The following is a 16,398-nucleotide window of genomic DNA, read 5'->3' on the forward strand; positions in this document are numbered from 1 at the left end:
ATCTTCAGGCAATCACTTCTCAGTCAGCCTTTATTACTTAAAAATATTCATAGGGCAGTACTCAGGTGAGATACTTCTCGGTTGGTCCGACAACCTATTAATGTATCATATCGGGATGGCTCACTGCTCTCCCATAGTAGAGTACATCGTACTCTAAATCGTTAACAACTCTTTCTACACACACAGTACTCAGTACTCTAAATCATTGACTATTTATTCTAATCAATTTGTGGTAATTCAGATCACCGCAATTTCACCTCGTTTGATTTTCTGGCGCAGTTTACAGTCTTTCCTTGCATCACTTCTCCTAAACCCTGAACCGAGGCACCCCGGTGAATCTGAGGCATGATAAAACAGTCATCGCAACGGTAACCAGTCAGGGCATTATTGAAATGCTTCAAGGGTAGTTTCCTATTACAGAAACTATATTTGTGCCATTCTTCTCTTCATTTCATTATACTCAAGTCTACCTTTTTATCTAAGCTTTTTTTTCCATGTTCCCTTCTGCTTTTTTTAATGAAGTGGGGTAGAAAACCAACAGCTTCTATTCCTATCAACCTCGCTTTGAAACCCATAATAGGTAATTATCACTAATTCGCATTAACTATTCTTACGATGTGGAAGTGAATTCTGTGTGCTTTTTAGCACCCCTTAATAGAAACTGGCGTTTTCTATTCAGAAACTACGTAACGAACCAGTATTAAACACCAGTGTAGTTCAGAATGATCAAATACCTTTCTACTCATAAAGGGGCATATTACATTTGTTAAGCACCTCGAGAAATCTTCCGCTCTGACACGAACGGGCAAGATGCGTGGGTGCATGCACTCAGCAGCCATGCAGATGAAGTTCGCTTTTGCATAACGCCTCGTGCCGCGTAGTGACAGCTAAATTAGCACAAACCACACGTCGGCGGGGGCTCGGCAGGTCCCCTTCGCCGATGGGTGACAGCTGCGCCACAATCGCGGTCACGATCACGACGCAGCCTGCCTGCACTTGCAAATGGATCGCTCGCGTGAGCTTGCCCACGCATTTCCCGTGCACTCCAGGGATGCACTTTGCCCTCTGCTGTCGGGTTATTACTGTGTAGTAACAGAAAGACGGCGAGAGAAGAATGGCGCGAGAGTTTAAAATTGCACGTCAGAAACGCTCTAGTTGTTATGTGCTCTGAACTATAGCAGTGCGATCCGGCAGACGCTTACTTTTTTCATGCTCTAGTAAATAAAAAAGTGAGGAGGTTATGCTTGAAGAATAATGAACAGTGTACATACATTTTAAGCCACGCTGCAGGAAAAACCTCTCTTATGGCATTTACTGCTACACCTGTTCCACGTAGGTTCCGTTGTATTTGAATGCCTGCATTTCAGTCCTGCAAAGCTCCTGTTACTGTATACTGTCAACTGCTCACACATTCACATCCCTGTCACTGTGTACACTCCATAATCGTATTGCGCCACAACACATTCTCCTTCATGTTATGTCTTATCCGCATTTGCTTAAAGCATACCTGTAACGCAGCGTGTGAAATATCTGCAAGCTTTTTATTGTCTGAGGATGTTTCTTTGTCCTCGTATCTTCCGTCAATAATAAATTCTCCACTGATCCGAAAAACAGAACTCTAAAATACCAGATGTAGAGTGCAAATCATGGAATATTGCAAAATGAGAGGTTTTTGCAAGTTTTACTATGCTACTCCAAAAGCCCCTGAATGGGGAAGACATGGGAGCAAAAAAAATCAGAATATTTGGAGAAATTAGGACAACCAAATGATGTGCACGCACACAAATCATAGTTAACCGCTCAACAAAAGGTGGTCCCATTGCCACGATACCATTACCCGGTACTTAATTTTTTTTTGTCGGTGAGCTCTCCGTCAACCGTCCAGCTTAAAGTCGGACGACATCTTCATATTGCGTTACTAGAAACAGGAAGTCACTAACCAGAAGGCATGATGGAGCTCTCATCTGCCGCCTCAGCGTTGACGATATCGGCCGCCAGGGATACGAAGAAAACGAAATGCTCACTGAACACATAGATGTGCTGAAGTGTCTCCCTTTTGAACGCCTTTTTTGTTTTGGCGAACGCTTCCAAGGTGCGTCCATAATCACTTCATAAGTGTTGTATGTACGCCTGAACCCAGAACTGACACTCGCTCAGTGGAATTCACCGGCCTTCGTAAATTGGACCCATACCTGCAGCTCTGCCTTCCATCAGGAATAACGAGAGCTGAGGAGATACTTTTGTGCGATCTGTGTATTGGGATTGCCTTTACGAATGCTCATTCGTTTCGAATCGGAATGGCCAGCAGCCCGACATGCGAGAACTGTGGCTGCGTGGAGACATTCTCCCATTTTTTCTGCGAGTGTCCTCGCTTCAGTGCGCCAAGAAAAGAACGGCCGAAAGTTTTAGATAGACTATACAATCGCCAATCGTCGGAAGAAAGGGTATTGGGACACTGGCCGAGACAGTCCTTGGCACGCAAGGCATTGAAAGAGTTGTTGCGCTTCTTGCGGGCAAGTGGTCTTAGAGACAGGCTGTAAGCAGCGTCGTGAATCGTACTGTCGTCCTTCTCCTTTTTTTTTTCTTCTTCAGCGTCTATTTGCTCTCATCTTTTATTCCCCTTACCCCCTCCCCCAGCACAGGGTATACCCAGCCAGTCTGAGAACAAGCTAGCCTCACTGTCCTTACCCCCCCCCCCCCCCCCCAAACAAAGATATACGCATTGGCGGGCCCAATTGTGCTGCGTCTACTCACTAGGCTGTGTGTTTTGGCGCTACTATGGGATCTCGAAGACGTCACTGCCTGGCACCCGTTAGGATACGTTGAGTGCGATAGTCAAAAGCGCTGCACAAGCCACACATGGTGGTGGTATGAGTACGAATCTTCACAAAACGACATCTGGCCCCAGTGAAATGTTGTCGTTCGACATAAACCATGCAGTTATCGAAGAAGTAGCAAAAGGCTAAGTGAATTCAACGGGGAGTAAGCACATACTAGTGAGTTCTAAAACACATGGTGACAAACAAATAAGGGAGGTTCCTGAACTTCATCAGGGCCTTGCCAATAGCATATAGTTTAGGTAGTCGCTGCACATGTTCTTAGATTGTAGCCTCTGTTCCGTTTTCATTTTTGTTGCTGACGTATAACCACAGCTATGCCAATAATGTTGGCTTAATTACATAATTTTAAAAGTTCCCGAAGCGTTGTGAAGCATCGAGCCACCACGGCGTGAAACCCAACATCTTTATTCACCTGTGAAGCATCCTGTTAACTGAACCAGTATGAAAAGTTAGTCTTGTAAACAAGAGTGCATCTTTATTGTTGTTGTTACTGTCATTGCATGTACGACCCAGAGGACTCGCTGTAATGAACATCGGAGCAGTAGGAGGAGCCTGTGCGTTATAACTTCTTCTGTCCATAACGCAAAATGCACCAAATAATGGCGACAGCGTACTTAGGTTCCTGGTTGAGCACCAAATAAAGCCTCACATAAATTACTCATTTTATATGTTTCGGTCTGCCCAATAGAGTGCACATCCTTTCTTTAAGTTGCATCGGCCATTTTAGCTCATTCGACCAAACCTTGATTCTCGCAGACCACTCGATCGCGATCGCATTGGCAACGCTTCGCAAACCAGGAAGCAGTTCTTGCGGCGGCCCGTCACGCCAGCGTCACCAAATAGAAGCCATCGCCCAACAATGCCGGTCAACAGCGGCACCAAAGGGACCACCGAGGCACAGACGGAAGCAGCCTTCCTTTCGAGCGCGTCGGCTTCCTTTGTTTTCAGACCTGCTGTGACCCCTCCCCGAACAACTGCAGGAGCACACAACACATTTAAGACCTCGAGACAAGCGGGTGAGCGAATCGAACAAAAGGGAGAACACTGCAAGCAAAGAAGGTTCAAGGGAGTAGTGAGCGGGGCGTTGTAGACTCGGCAAAGCGATGGAGAGAAAAGAGAGGGATATCGAAGAAGCAGTCATTTCCTCCTCCTTCTCTCAATCTCGCTCTCCTACGCGGTCCCAAACCGCAGCAGGCAACTGCGCCGCGCCGAGCCTGTTTCTCATTAACGGGTGGCGCCCGTTCAACAAAGGTTCTCGAGCAATACTCGCTTCCAATCTGAGAACGAAAGCTGGGGTCCGCTCAGAATATTGAGAAGCATACGGGGGATCATAGGGAGGCCCACACACTGGACTCTCGTGGGCAACGCAGGGATCGATGGACGAGCGGGAGGGCAAGGCAAAGCCCGGACGGCGACGCACGGCCATCCAAGAAGGCGGATCGACGCCAATAGGACGTTGGATGAACACTGAGACAACTAATGGCCGATGGTAATGGCCTCCTCATACCAGAACGATAGGGCTCTCGTGTTACCCTTGGAGTGAAACTGGATCGGGCAGAGCCGCGGGCTTCCAGGGGTCATTTTCCAAATCGCTGTCTTGAGGGCCTCCCTCTCGCTCCATTCGTATCGCTAGAAGCTTAGATTATTATTCCTGGTTTTCTTTTTTCGTTCGCCCCTCTATACGTTTACATCACGAAGGCCAACCTTACGCTTTCCCAGCGTTGCTTCGAAGCCTGTCCTGAGAAGTAGGATGTAGAAGGCGGCGTAAAGCTCAGATATGTCATTTCCCACACCAACAAGCCTAACGAAACGATGCCTTAAGTAATTTTTTTTGTCCTCATGATGTGTTCTGGGCAGTGCAATGAAATATCCAACTTGTTCAAAGCTGACAACCCTTCTCGACAAGTGATATGTATCGAATAATCTAGAAGCTGCAGGTTAGTTAATTTAAGCAGACTATAAAGCCTCAGTACGGCACACCATTTCGTATAAAAGCCTGCCCAAACTAGCAAACATTCAGCGCACTCACAGAAGCCGTGGTTACGTTAGATGCATCTAACGAAACAGCCTGCCATTATTGAAATTCAGTAAAGCAAACAAACAGTATATTACTGGGATTTCGTCTAGAACACTAGTTGGTTTGGTTAAGCAGAACTGACGATACCTCCTAGTGCAGTTATGCGGAGACCAAAACAGGGGACTAAACGTGGTTAAAGCTCTCTATTTATACAGTGCTGTGGAGTGCCAAGGCCTTCCAAAGAAAGCTTTTCACATCACTAACACGAAAGCCGTTTGCTATCCTAGTTCTCTTTCTTTGTCTCATTATTTGCCTCTGACCTCTGATTTTGTCTATTGTGCTTATGACCGAGTTATTGTATTTTTCTCTCTCATATTATGTACTTCTGAGTGTCCTTGGACACCACCCGAAAATTCGTTGAAAACAGGCGCAAAAGTCACCGAAAATAACAAATGTGGAATGAGAAGCCCAGTTTTACTGCAAAAACAATTTTTTTAGGGTTTGCGGGAAATTACCCACGCTGCGCCAAAGCCAACAAAGGAACTGCTTCTGAAAGGATGATACATTACCGTCACTCAAACTTGAAAACGTAAAAATTACTTTCTAATGAAAACTACCACACAACGATGCAGTACGTTTAGTTACACAGCCCTATGCCTTTCATAATGACTGATAAAAGTTGAAATAGGTGTACGCTATGCCAGATATTTATATACAACTGCGCAATTGGAATAGGCGGGCTGCGTATCTCAGCTGTAGCTATGCAGTTGAAAATAAAACAAGGAAAGCGCAAGTTAAAAAGCTGCACAGACTACTCTGTTATTATCTGTTGTGTTATACAATTAGCATTTGTTGAAGCACTTTGTAGCACAGTGCACATGGCTGTGGCATCTGAAGTATTGTCCGGCTCACCAGATCGAGCCATTTGCCACTATTTTTTTATTATTTTTTTATTCATTTTTCGGACAGTACAAAAAGCATTGCCCGCGGTCAGGACAAAAGGAGGTGGTTAGCCCCCTGACATGGTCCTGCTCGCGCAGGCATACAATTAAAAAGCTTTGGATATTATTTGTCAACGCGTATTTTAGAACAGCCCTAGAATGTCTGTTGTCGGAACTTTATTCCTAAAGCCACCCAAGAATCAGCTGTTATTACATTATTGCGCAATAACGCTGACAATAAAGCTGTCTTTACACCTCTTTTTTTTTCTCACTTATGTTATAGTTTACCATCGCGAACTGTGAAAAGCAGCCACAGTGCAACGCAAGTATCGCTAATTGATGAAAGAACGTATCTTCGGTTGGCTGCAGCCTAAAACACAATGAACAAGCCACAGTAAAAACAGTAAAGAAACAGGAAATCGCTTATGACTCTTGTCACTTTACATGCTATATAGTCACCAATATTTCCATATAACTTCAACAATACGAATGACAAGTGGAGGTGCTAGTAATTCTGAGGTTATTTGCCACGCAGTTTACAGTCGTGGCCTCCTACGTCATTTAAGAGAGTCGGAAGACGCAATCCCCACGCCGCAAGAGTGCACCCAAATGTACTTGGGCCATTTCTCTGCGTAACCAAAGCGACGGTAGAGAACCTGGCTCTCCGAAGAAAAGCTCTTTCACGTTGTTTTGATGCCTGATGCTTTTTTAATCTAAAACAAGGTTTCTTTCCACGATGCTGTCGAGATCTCATTTTAGGCTCGCCTATCTGCATAAGTAGATTACTTCGACTTGAACAGGCCTCGCAAGCAACAGCCTAACCTCGAAAATAAGCGAATATTTTCCTCACCCGATCCTTCACATCACTCTAATCCGGACCATTACTGAGCCTTTTATGCAATATTGCTCAGATGGTCTAAACAAGTTTGAAACTTGAAACACTGCCCCTTTTCAAACACCAACACACCGCTACTGCAATCGCGTTATCCAAGCGCGGTCGCGGCACGAGCAATTTCGTCTGCGCGCCGTAAAGCTGCACGCCGTCAAACTCAAATTATATCGCGCAGCACCGCAGCACGGTCCAAAACAAAAACAAACCGGACCACCATGTCTTGAATGAGCGATGAACTATGTAAAGGCAGCTTCCCATTCATCTTTCTAGATCGATAACTTCGCACCTCACACCCGCCTTCTTCCTCCTTTCTTTCCATTTTCTTCCGTCTTTCCTTCTTCTTATTTCTTTTTTTTTCCTCCTGCAAGTCACGTAAAAAGAAAGTAATGAAGAATTGACAAGCACTTCACAAACCGCTAAGACTTCGAAGTTACAATAGCAGGATACATATCTCCGTGTCTAGATTCCCTCGGAAAGGGAAACATTTTTAAATACCAAGTCACGATCAGTCGTCTGCGTAGCGCCGGGCGTTAGTTGCCACCGCAGACAAGAGCTGTTACCCCCTCGCTTCCCGACGCAAACATGAAAAGAACCAAAATAAAACATGGCTTCGCACAAAAAATTGAAAGTAGAGTTGGTGAAGAGAGGATACGTAGGGGGCGAACTGTCCTTTTTTTTTCTGTATACTTTGTTAAAAATCCTAAATCTCCAAAGACACTGCGCGCAGAGGTTGAGACAGTGGTTCCGCAAAGACGTAGGAAGCGCGGGGAGAGAGAAACAAGAAAGAGACAGAGAGAGTGTGTAGAGATCTTTTTGTCTCTTTCTTTTCTTTCTTTTTTTCGGAGAAGCGCAGACACTTTGCGGTCAGGCTGCGACTTCTTAGCCGTCAGCAACGAAAGGAAGAAGCAGATATGCGGGTTCCTCTCTTCTTTCTCCTCCCTCTCCTTCCGCCCGCACATAGACAGAGCTCGAGGGGCACAAGTTTCTGTTTCGGATTCCGGCGGCGTTTTCTCCAAGTCATATTCGATGCTGAAGCGGTGCAACCAGCCCCCTACGCGCCGAAGGGCGTCAACAAGACCTCCTGGGCCGCGTCGAAGAGCGAGGTCGAAGTGGAAAGTTCGGTTTTCTCAACTTCCCTGCTCCGTTCCTCCTCCGAAGCCCGCATTTTTGATGGGCGCCGCGGTTATACAGCCAGCAGAACAGTGAACCTTAGCCACTCGCCCCTCTTTATCTTTCGGGATTTTTTTCTTCATTTTCTTTCTCTTTTGTTCGTTAGACATCGATGCGCAAGAGTCGGCCGTTTGCGCCCTCCCACGCCTCCTAAGGAATATTGAAGAGGTGCGTCGCTCAAGCTACACGCCGTTGCGAACGGCTTTGATCTACGCCGCTGCGCTCGACACCTCAACTTTACCATTGGGAGTCGCCCTCGTCTGTGTACGCGCCGAGAGCTTGGATCCCGGCCTCTTTGCTTTGACCATGTAGTGCCCCTTTCGAAACCAAATGCCGGTCCCTTTGCGGCTCGCCGGAAGCTTGTGCTTTCGCGCTAAGAGTTTCCGATGAGCCGCGCAGAACAGCTTTCCCAGTCCTTTGCATATCTGATGTTTTTTTTGTTTTCGTTTTGTTTTTGTGGCGAACAAGCAGTGCAGAGGTTCGGACACGCCTTCGTTAGCTTTGCTTGTGCACTTCATTCTTCGGAGAGTGTAGTTCAAGACTGTAGCGAGCCAGCGGCGAATAGACCTTTTTACCCAAGGCGTTCTGGGCGCCGCCACAGTCCTCTCTGGGCTGTTGTTAGCGCGCTTGACCCTCCAAGAAATGCACTGCCGAGGCTGTGACATTGGCTTTCGTACTCTCGTGCAACATCCCAGAAAGGAGGAAATCCCCCTCTTCCTAAAAAAGGTCCATACAACAGCTGCAGAATTCTTGTAATGTATGCACACCGGCTCTCGCTTATACGAGTAGAAGCCTCTGTGAGTACGATGAGTCTCACTGACAATGTTAGTAATGAAATCAGTAATTTAGTCATTAGCAATACTAGTAATAATTAACAATATTATTAATTAGTATATGAAAACAGTCATTTTAATCGAAACGAATTGAATTTATTTGCGAATTCGTGAAAAGGATGACTAGGAAATTAAGTCTGCAATTACCTGCCTGATGTGAACCTGGCAGCCTCATCCATGGGGAAGCTTCGAAACAGGGAAATATAACTAACCCAAGTACTATAGTGCGCGCTAGAAGTCATGCTTCAAACAATTGGAAAAGTCCGGTTTCAACGCAGGGCAAATCAGTGTGACAGCGAAAAATCAGAATGTCACGGGAAGAATGACATGCACCACGAAACTTGCAGCGTGCCGCTAAAGCACACAGAAGCGTGATTGAAACCAACGCAAACGTATACACAGCACAGGCGCGAACTAATAACGGCCGGGCTAGATGTGCTGCACGCGCGCAGAGTGCGCGCTAGCCGCTCCTCTAGCCCGGCCGTGGTAGAACCGGACACTCTTGTCTGATGACGACGCAGAACCCCCCGCGTCGTCTGCCACGCAGTGGCGTTTGACGCAAAGTGGGCCCAGCGTTCCTTCTTTTTAGAGGCGAAGCCCCTCACGCCATGGGTCGTATGTCCCCTGTCGTCGCAGTAGCCAGTTGCATTGCATTGCATGTCAATAAAAACGGTGTCACAGCATATCCACGAAATGAATGATGCTTAGGGAGGCGAAGCGTTCATCAGTCTTTCCGTGCGTCCGCGCGTTCATCCGTCTGTCCGTCCGTCCGTGCGTTCGTTCGTCCATTCGTCCGTCCAACCACTCCGCCCCACTCGTTACTATTCACCTCGTGGATATACTGTGATTTTTTTTACCCAGATTGCGAGTGAGTGCAGAACAAAGCCACTTTCTCAAGCACGTCTCAAGGGCACTTTTGCAATGTAAGAAAATGTTGCAACATTGCGTAACAATTAAAGAACACGCTCAAGCTACTCCGAGATCTGCATGTCACCAGTGGTGTGAATAGGTCGTCGCTTTTATGCCGGCCAATAAGTGCAGCGAACCTTACACATGTGATCTGAGGCACATCTGTATATTTACATAATGCATCAACACTGCAATAAAGAAAACAAAAGCATGACGAGTGGTAGTGTTGTCTGGGGGGGGGGGGGTGCTGCAGAGCGAGAGGTCGCTGGTTCGAATACCCGGCTGGCTGGTTCGATTTTTTTATTGTTATTTGGTTTAAATGCGAATGATGTCGAAGTGGAGGCACATCAAGCGTTTTTATCTACGTATCTCTCTATATACCCATCTATCTGGCCGAGTACATATGGGTGCTTTTGTGATTGATGATTGATTTGTGCTGTTTAACGTCCCAAAACCAAGATATGATTATGAGAGACGCCGTAGTGGAGGGCTTCAAAAATTTCGACCACCTGGGGTTCTTTATGTGCTGCTTTTGTGATAGCCTCCTTAACTTGGGGAAGAAAAAAATTAGTATGGAGAGTAAGCGATATTGACGGATATGTATGGCGAGTCATGACATGAATATTGCGAAATACCGTCACGTGCGTCGTCGAAATTTTCCCTCCAGACCCGTTTCGTGCATGCCATACAACACGGCCTACGGTGTGCGGGTATGCAACACAGATGATTGACACTTTATATTTACCCAGTACCGGCGAGAACAAATGCTGGTAATTTAAATTTGCCAGTGTAAGGAAAACTCGCAATGCCGGCGTTGACCCGACGAACGCCAAGCACAGATATTACTGACCCAGTAGGAATCAATCTCAAGCATTCTGCACCGCAATCAAGTATTCTACCACAGAGTAAGGTAAGCTATCAAAAATGCCTTGGCAAGAGACGCTATATGCAGGCGTAATGTTGGTGAAACGCCATTTGTGGTTGCAGCACTGGCTATCTAGTTTCATGAGCATTACGTATGAAGTAGGTTACAGCGCAACACTTGACAAGGACACAAAACAAAACGAGCTTCGCCTTTCGCATCGTGTTAGCGTGACGACTCGTTGATGGAGTAGTGCCGCGTTCACATGCATCAGCGGAGTTTCTCCGCCACCTACCACTTCGAGTGCGATATCGCCGGCTAATAAAACTGCTCCCATACGGAAAGAAATGAAAACAAAAGAAAGGGGGAGGTCAGAGATTTTAACCAGTTTGGCATAGGCGGCACGGAAATGCAATGACGTCAATGTGCTAATGTCAAGTGATCAGTGATTTAATGCAGAGATAGAGAAGGAGAGAGAGACGCCAGTGGTTGGTGGAGCATCTTCCCGCGTTCATGGTTCAAGCTATGAGCTCTGCCACTCACGCTCCTGAAGCGCTGTGTGGTACAAGCATAAGTACAGGCGTAGGGTATTCTGTTACTGGGTGGGTACGTCTTGGCATTTGTCTCGTAAGACGACGGTGTTTTGCATCAGTGAACATCAAGTACCAGTGTTCCTCATGTGCTGGTTGATGTCACCTTTGCGCGAGATTCAACCTATCCCTTCGTCTTGCATTAATAAATGTTTTTCTCTCCCTCTCTGAACGTATGCATTGTACTGGTGTGTTAATCACTTCAGCTGCCACAAGGATTAAGCCAAGATTAATCGTCGGGATGGAGATGCACCACTAGGCGTTAACATTGGGAATTCACATCCAGCGTTGCTTTAGTTGACTAACACCAATAGCCGTTGCATAAGCTCTCATCAATCAATGTACAACAAACAATCAACTATATGCTGAGAAGGCACAGTTCACTTTCGTGCTGTATCAATTCCTATGACCACGGCATCCACCATGTTCTTTTAGTTTTAGGGGCGAAGCTCCTTAAGGTGTGGGCCTCTACATCCTCTGGTGTATATAGTAGTAGTAGGTAACCACCGGTGGCACATACCCGCTTTAGAGCGGGTATGTGCCACAGAAGGTATGAGATGGGAGATGACGGTACTTGGAGTGTTCACTAGATGGTCGCAATGACGGACGCACGAACGGATGGATGGACAGACGGACAGACTAGCAGACGGACGGACGAATGGATGGGACGCGCGGACGTACGGACGGATGGACGCACGAACTGACGGACAGACGGTTGTACGGACTCGGGGACGAACACAGGGACAGACGTATGGACGCATGGTTGGACTCACGGATGGTTGCGCGGACGGATGGAAGCAAGCAGGAATGGACGGACGGACGCACGGACTGCCTGACGGACGCCTCGCCCCACTCATCATCATTCACTCCGTGGATATGCTGTGATTTTTTTTACGCTTAGTAATAAATGAAGGTACTTTGCGCCTCACAAATGAACAAACCCCAGTACTTATATGGCTTTCGATGGGTCCCTCTGAATTGGTTATTACGTGATTGTTTTCGTATCGTCACCTCTGCGATTTGTTCTGGTAGCACGCAGCCGGACCCTTTCACGGAGGCCACATTTACAACAACGAAACCCAAACGCGAGAGGCATAGTTTTGCGCATTTTGTTTACCGAACTTCTCGTACAGATTCCACAGAGTTTCACCAGATGTATGAGATAGAGTGTAGGTACACTTTCGAAAAGACAACATAGTCGAAATTAACACCACATAATCAAATTTGACTGAGTGATCGAAAAAATTACGTTGGTGCTTTCGCGCGTCTTGGTTGATGTCTTCAGGCCTTACTCTTTCTGGTGCCCCGTTTTATGCGAGATTGCCTTCACGTTCAATGACGTTGTTGTGTGAGCAGGCACACTACAAGAACTAAAATTGGCACAGACGTCATGCTGGATAGCGACATCTCCTCGTATATATAGGATAACCTGCATCCACTTCACGAAAGCGCCCTGTATTAAGAGAGGGTGGTAATGGAAATGTTAATCTTAAGGTTTGCCTAGATGTGGGCTCACCTGAACTGTTATCGAACAATGAATTATACACACTACCGACATGGTTGTTTAAGTAAGACAAAAATATTGCTTCAGAAGCATCAGGCGGCCTGCAACCCCACTTATGAATTAGGGCAATTTTTGAGCTTTTCATGTATTTATGATGGTGACGACACCACACATCTTCATGTTTCTCAGCTTATTGTTGTCATGAAGATAATGTGAAAAATCAAAACTGATTTGTGGGGTTTAACGTCTCAAAACCACCATATGATTATGAGAGACGCCGTAGTGGAGGGCTCCGGAAATTTTGACCACCTGGGGTTCTTTAACGTGCACCCAAATCTGAGCACACGGGCCTACAACACTTCCGCCTCCATCGGAAATGCAGCCGCCGCAGCCGGGATTCGAACCCGTGACCTGCGGGTCAGCAGCCGAGTACCTTAGCCACTAGACCACCACGGCGGGGCGAAAAATAAAAAAAAATAAAAAATCTGCTCATACATTTTGCACAATTCTTTGATTTTATTTTTTCACATTGCGCTTTCAGTTTAAATCTAATGAAGCATGAAATGAGGAAGGGTTGCCAAAGAAAGCTGAGAAAACTAAAGTCAATAATTAGAAAATGCTCCTAAAGATAAAAAAGGCTTGAACGTTTATGATGTACGAAAATTAATTCTTTTATCTCGCTATCCAAAGTCAGGAAAAGTAAGGGGTAACTTTATAAGCACATTTAAAGTTCACCATGTGCATATAGCCATGAAGAATAAAAAAATTGGCAGCATATCCACAGAGTGAATGATGGAGAGTGGGGCGAAGCATTCGTCCATCCATGCGTCTGTCTGTGTGAACGTCCGTGCGTCCATCCACCCATCCGTGCGTGCGTCTGTTCGTGCGTCGGTCCCTGCGTTGGTCCATGCATCCGCCCCTGCGTCCGTTCATGCGTCCATCTATGCATCTGTCTGTGTGTCCGTTCGTCCATCTATTCAACACTCCAAGTATCACCATCTCGCATCTTTTCATCATATATTCCCCATATAGAAGCACCGCCATCAAGCAGACATTCCAAGGACTAAACGAGAGGTGGCACACGCACACTTTCTTACGGCTTGCGCTTCGGGTCTACTTCCCACCTTTAACCACCTCGAGTTAATGTTATATACCAGTTCACTGTATTCATGGCACTGCGGCCCAACGCTCACTAAACCTTTCTAAAACCAATGAGGTTACGCCCAGCGAGTATAACGTAGCAATCTTTCACTGTCAGATAGTGCTCAATGTACATGCCAATGGCTGCTAATGGGAAATGAGAGACAAGTGAATTCGGCTTTTACTTTCTTACGGCTTGCGCTTCGTATCTACTTCCCACCGTTAACCACCTCGAGTTCATGGTATATACTAGTTTATTGTATTCATGGCACTGCGGCTCAACGTTCGCTAAACCTTTCTAAAACTAAGGAGGTTACACCCAGCGAGTATCACGTAGCAACCCTTTCTTGTCAGATAGTGCTCAATGTACATGCCAATGGCTGCTAATGGGGATTGCAGCGTGCGTGTTAACTAAAAGCCGAATGCTCCTGTCTCTCATTCCCCCTTAGCAGCCATTGGCATGTACATTGAGCACTATTTTTATTGTTCAACAACACACAGAAAAAAACTCCCACCGGCAACACCTTGGAGGTCAAAATGTAACGATTGTTACACACTACGACAACGAGGGATGAACGGGTACCGCTATAAAAAGCTTCGCACCTAAAAAAACGTGCGGACAAGGCATCAAGCGGAAGAACACGTGTAGATCGAGCACCCTCTGACCCTTTTAAGGACTATAAAGAGTAATGTTCATAGTAAAGAACGATGTTGTCACGTGGGCCATGCTACTTCAACCCACCCGGTTTTCACAGAGCTCTCTCTCTCTCGCACGCCTACACTCTCGAAAGCGTAAGCTCTTACAAACCTGATCGCATCTTGCTTTATTTTTCTCTCATTGCATTTTCATTCTTAGTTTGTCTTCCTCCTCACTCTTTATGCACGCACTGTCTCATAACTGCGAGTACAGCATCGGCGAGGCATCGACTTTGCCTCATCCCTCTGCGCGGGATCGGATCTCGCTTCCATCTTAGCGCGGCACACCGCTGACTCCCCCTGAGTGGTCCGCACGGCACCGCCAGAACCCACCGTCGGACTATGATGATGATGGTGGTTATGAGTGCTTCCGAAAGAGGCTGCACGTCGGCCGCAGCAGCGGTGGCGCCATTTACAGAGTGCGCTTGATTCCATTAGGGGGCTCGCCGCCAGGTCCCGCTCCCTCGAGACAAGCGCCCTCCCTCTCCGCGCCCTCCTCCTCTCCCCAGTTTTCCAGCACAACTGCGCTCCCTCTGCCTCGTCCAAGGCCCGCACCGTCGCAGCCTGGCAAACCCGAGCCGTGGCCCCGCACTTGCACCCTCTCCTACTTCTTTCTGTTTTGGTTCGGAGAAATAGTAAAAGAAAGAAAGGATACCTGAACCACGCAACCGCGCCATCGGCGGCGGCCGGGCCGCCGCATGTGCCTGCCACTGAAGAGATTACATGCACGCCTACACTGGCCACCGTGAATAAGGACACTATCAAAATGAAAGCGAACGAAGAATTACGGGCAAGAAAGTAAAAGCGTTTCCCCGCTTTCGCACGCTTTCAAAGAGAGGGCTCTGCCGCGGAATACATGCAAGGGACGCGAATCGACGGCTGCCAAGCATAACGCTTCTTCGGAGAACGGGAAGAGTAGAAATAGAGGGATGTGTATGGGGTCGTAAAAAATAATGATATGAAACAGGGATGGAAAGGGCGTGACGCAGTCACTGAGTTTAGAAAGCCTGTACCTAAATAGGAGACAGAGAGGCAGGCAGGGTGAGTCCCCCGTTCCACCCTAAGGCCATTGTTTGGCAGGGATGGCAGACAAGGAAGAGGGGAAAGATAACGTAACAGTAAATAAAGGAGGGAGAGAATTGAAGCGGCTTTTCGCGTGTGCACGAAGGCGGATTAATCGAGACCGCTCAAAGCACCTGGGGAAGGAATTTCCGAGTGAACGCTAGAAAGAGACAGAAAAAATAACAGCTGAGCCTTTGCAGTTCGGTGCTAAACTGGCATAAAAGAAAGTTATTTTTAAACGATTGAAATCATGAACGATGAAGTGTGTAGAGCACAGGCACTGTTTTTTGGAGTAGAGCTCACCTTACTTCACACACACACATACGCAGAGAGAATGCACAGCATGCTCAGAACGTATGTGTGCATGCCCGTGTTTTATTTTATTTTCAATGCGCACAATGTAATGTGCCCATGACTGTGGTTCGCTGTATGTGTATATTTTAAAAAAAATGTACTTCTTGGCCATGTAGTTTTTCTGCTTGAATTTCAGCATAACGTTGTATGTTATTTTGCAAAATTATATGCGTTTTCACACTTGTAGAAACGCCCCCTTCAGGTTGACAGTATCAATAAACAAACAAACAAGCTAATAGTTACTAGGTATCACAGCGCGAAGAGTCCTGATTGAGTGAACTCGGAATCAGAGGCATACTTCTAAAACGACTGTTCTGAAGAAGAAGCAAAGAGACGTCCCTGCCACGTGCAATGTTTCTCCTTTAGTTTGCACAAGTATTTCACTGTCACTTCATTTAAACATACTTCCTGAACCGAACAATTTCGGCCAACTGCGCCTATATGTAATGAGAGGAGGAATAGAGGTGTGAATAATAATCAAGCAGGTATTTGTTTTGCTACCCTACGCAGGAATAATAACAAGCATGAATAATAAAAAGGAATCAGTATCATACAAACTTATTTTTGGTGTCAGTTGCATACCCCTGC

Source organism: Rhipicephalus microplus, chromosome 1 (genome assembly GCF_043290135.1).
Source record: "Rhipicephalus microplus isolate Deutch F79 chromosome 1, USDA_Rmic, whole genome shotgun sequence".
NCBI classification, from domain to species: domain Eukaryota; kingdom Metazoa; phylum Arthropoda; class Arachnida; order Ixodida; family Ixodidae; genus Rhipicephalus; species Rhipicephalus microplus.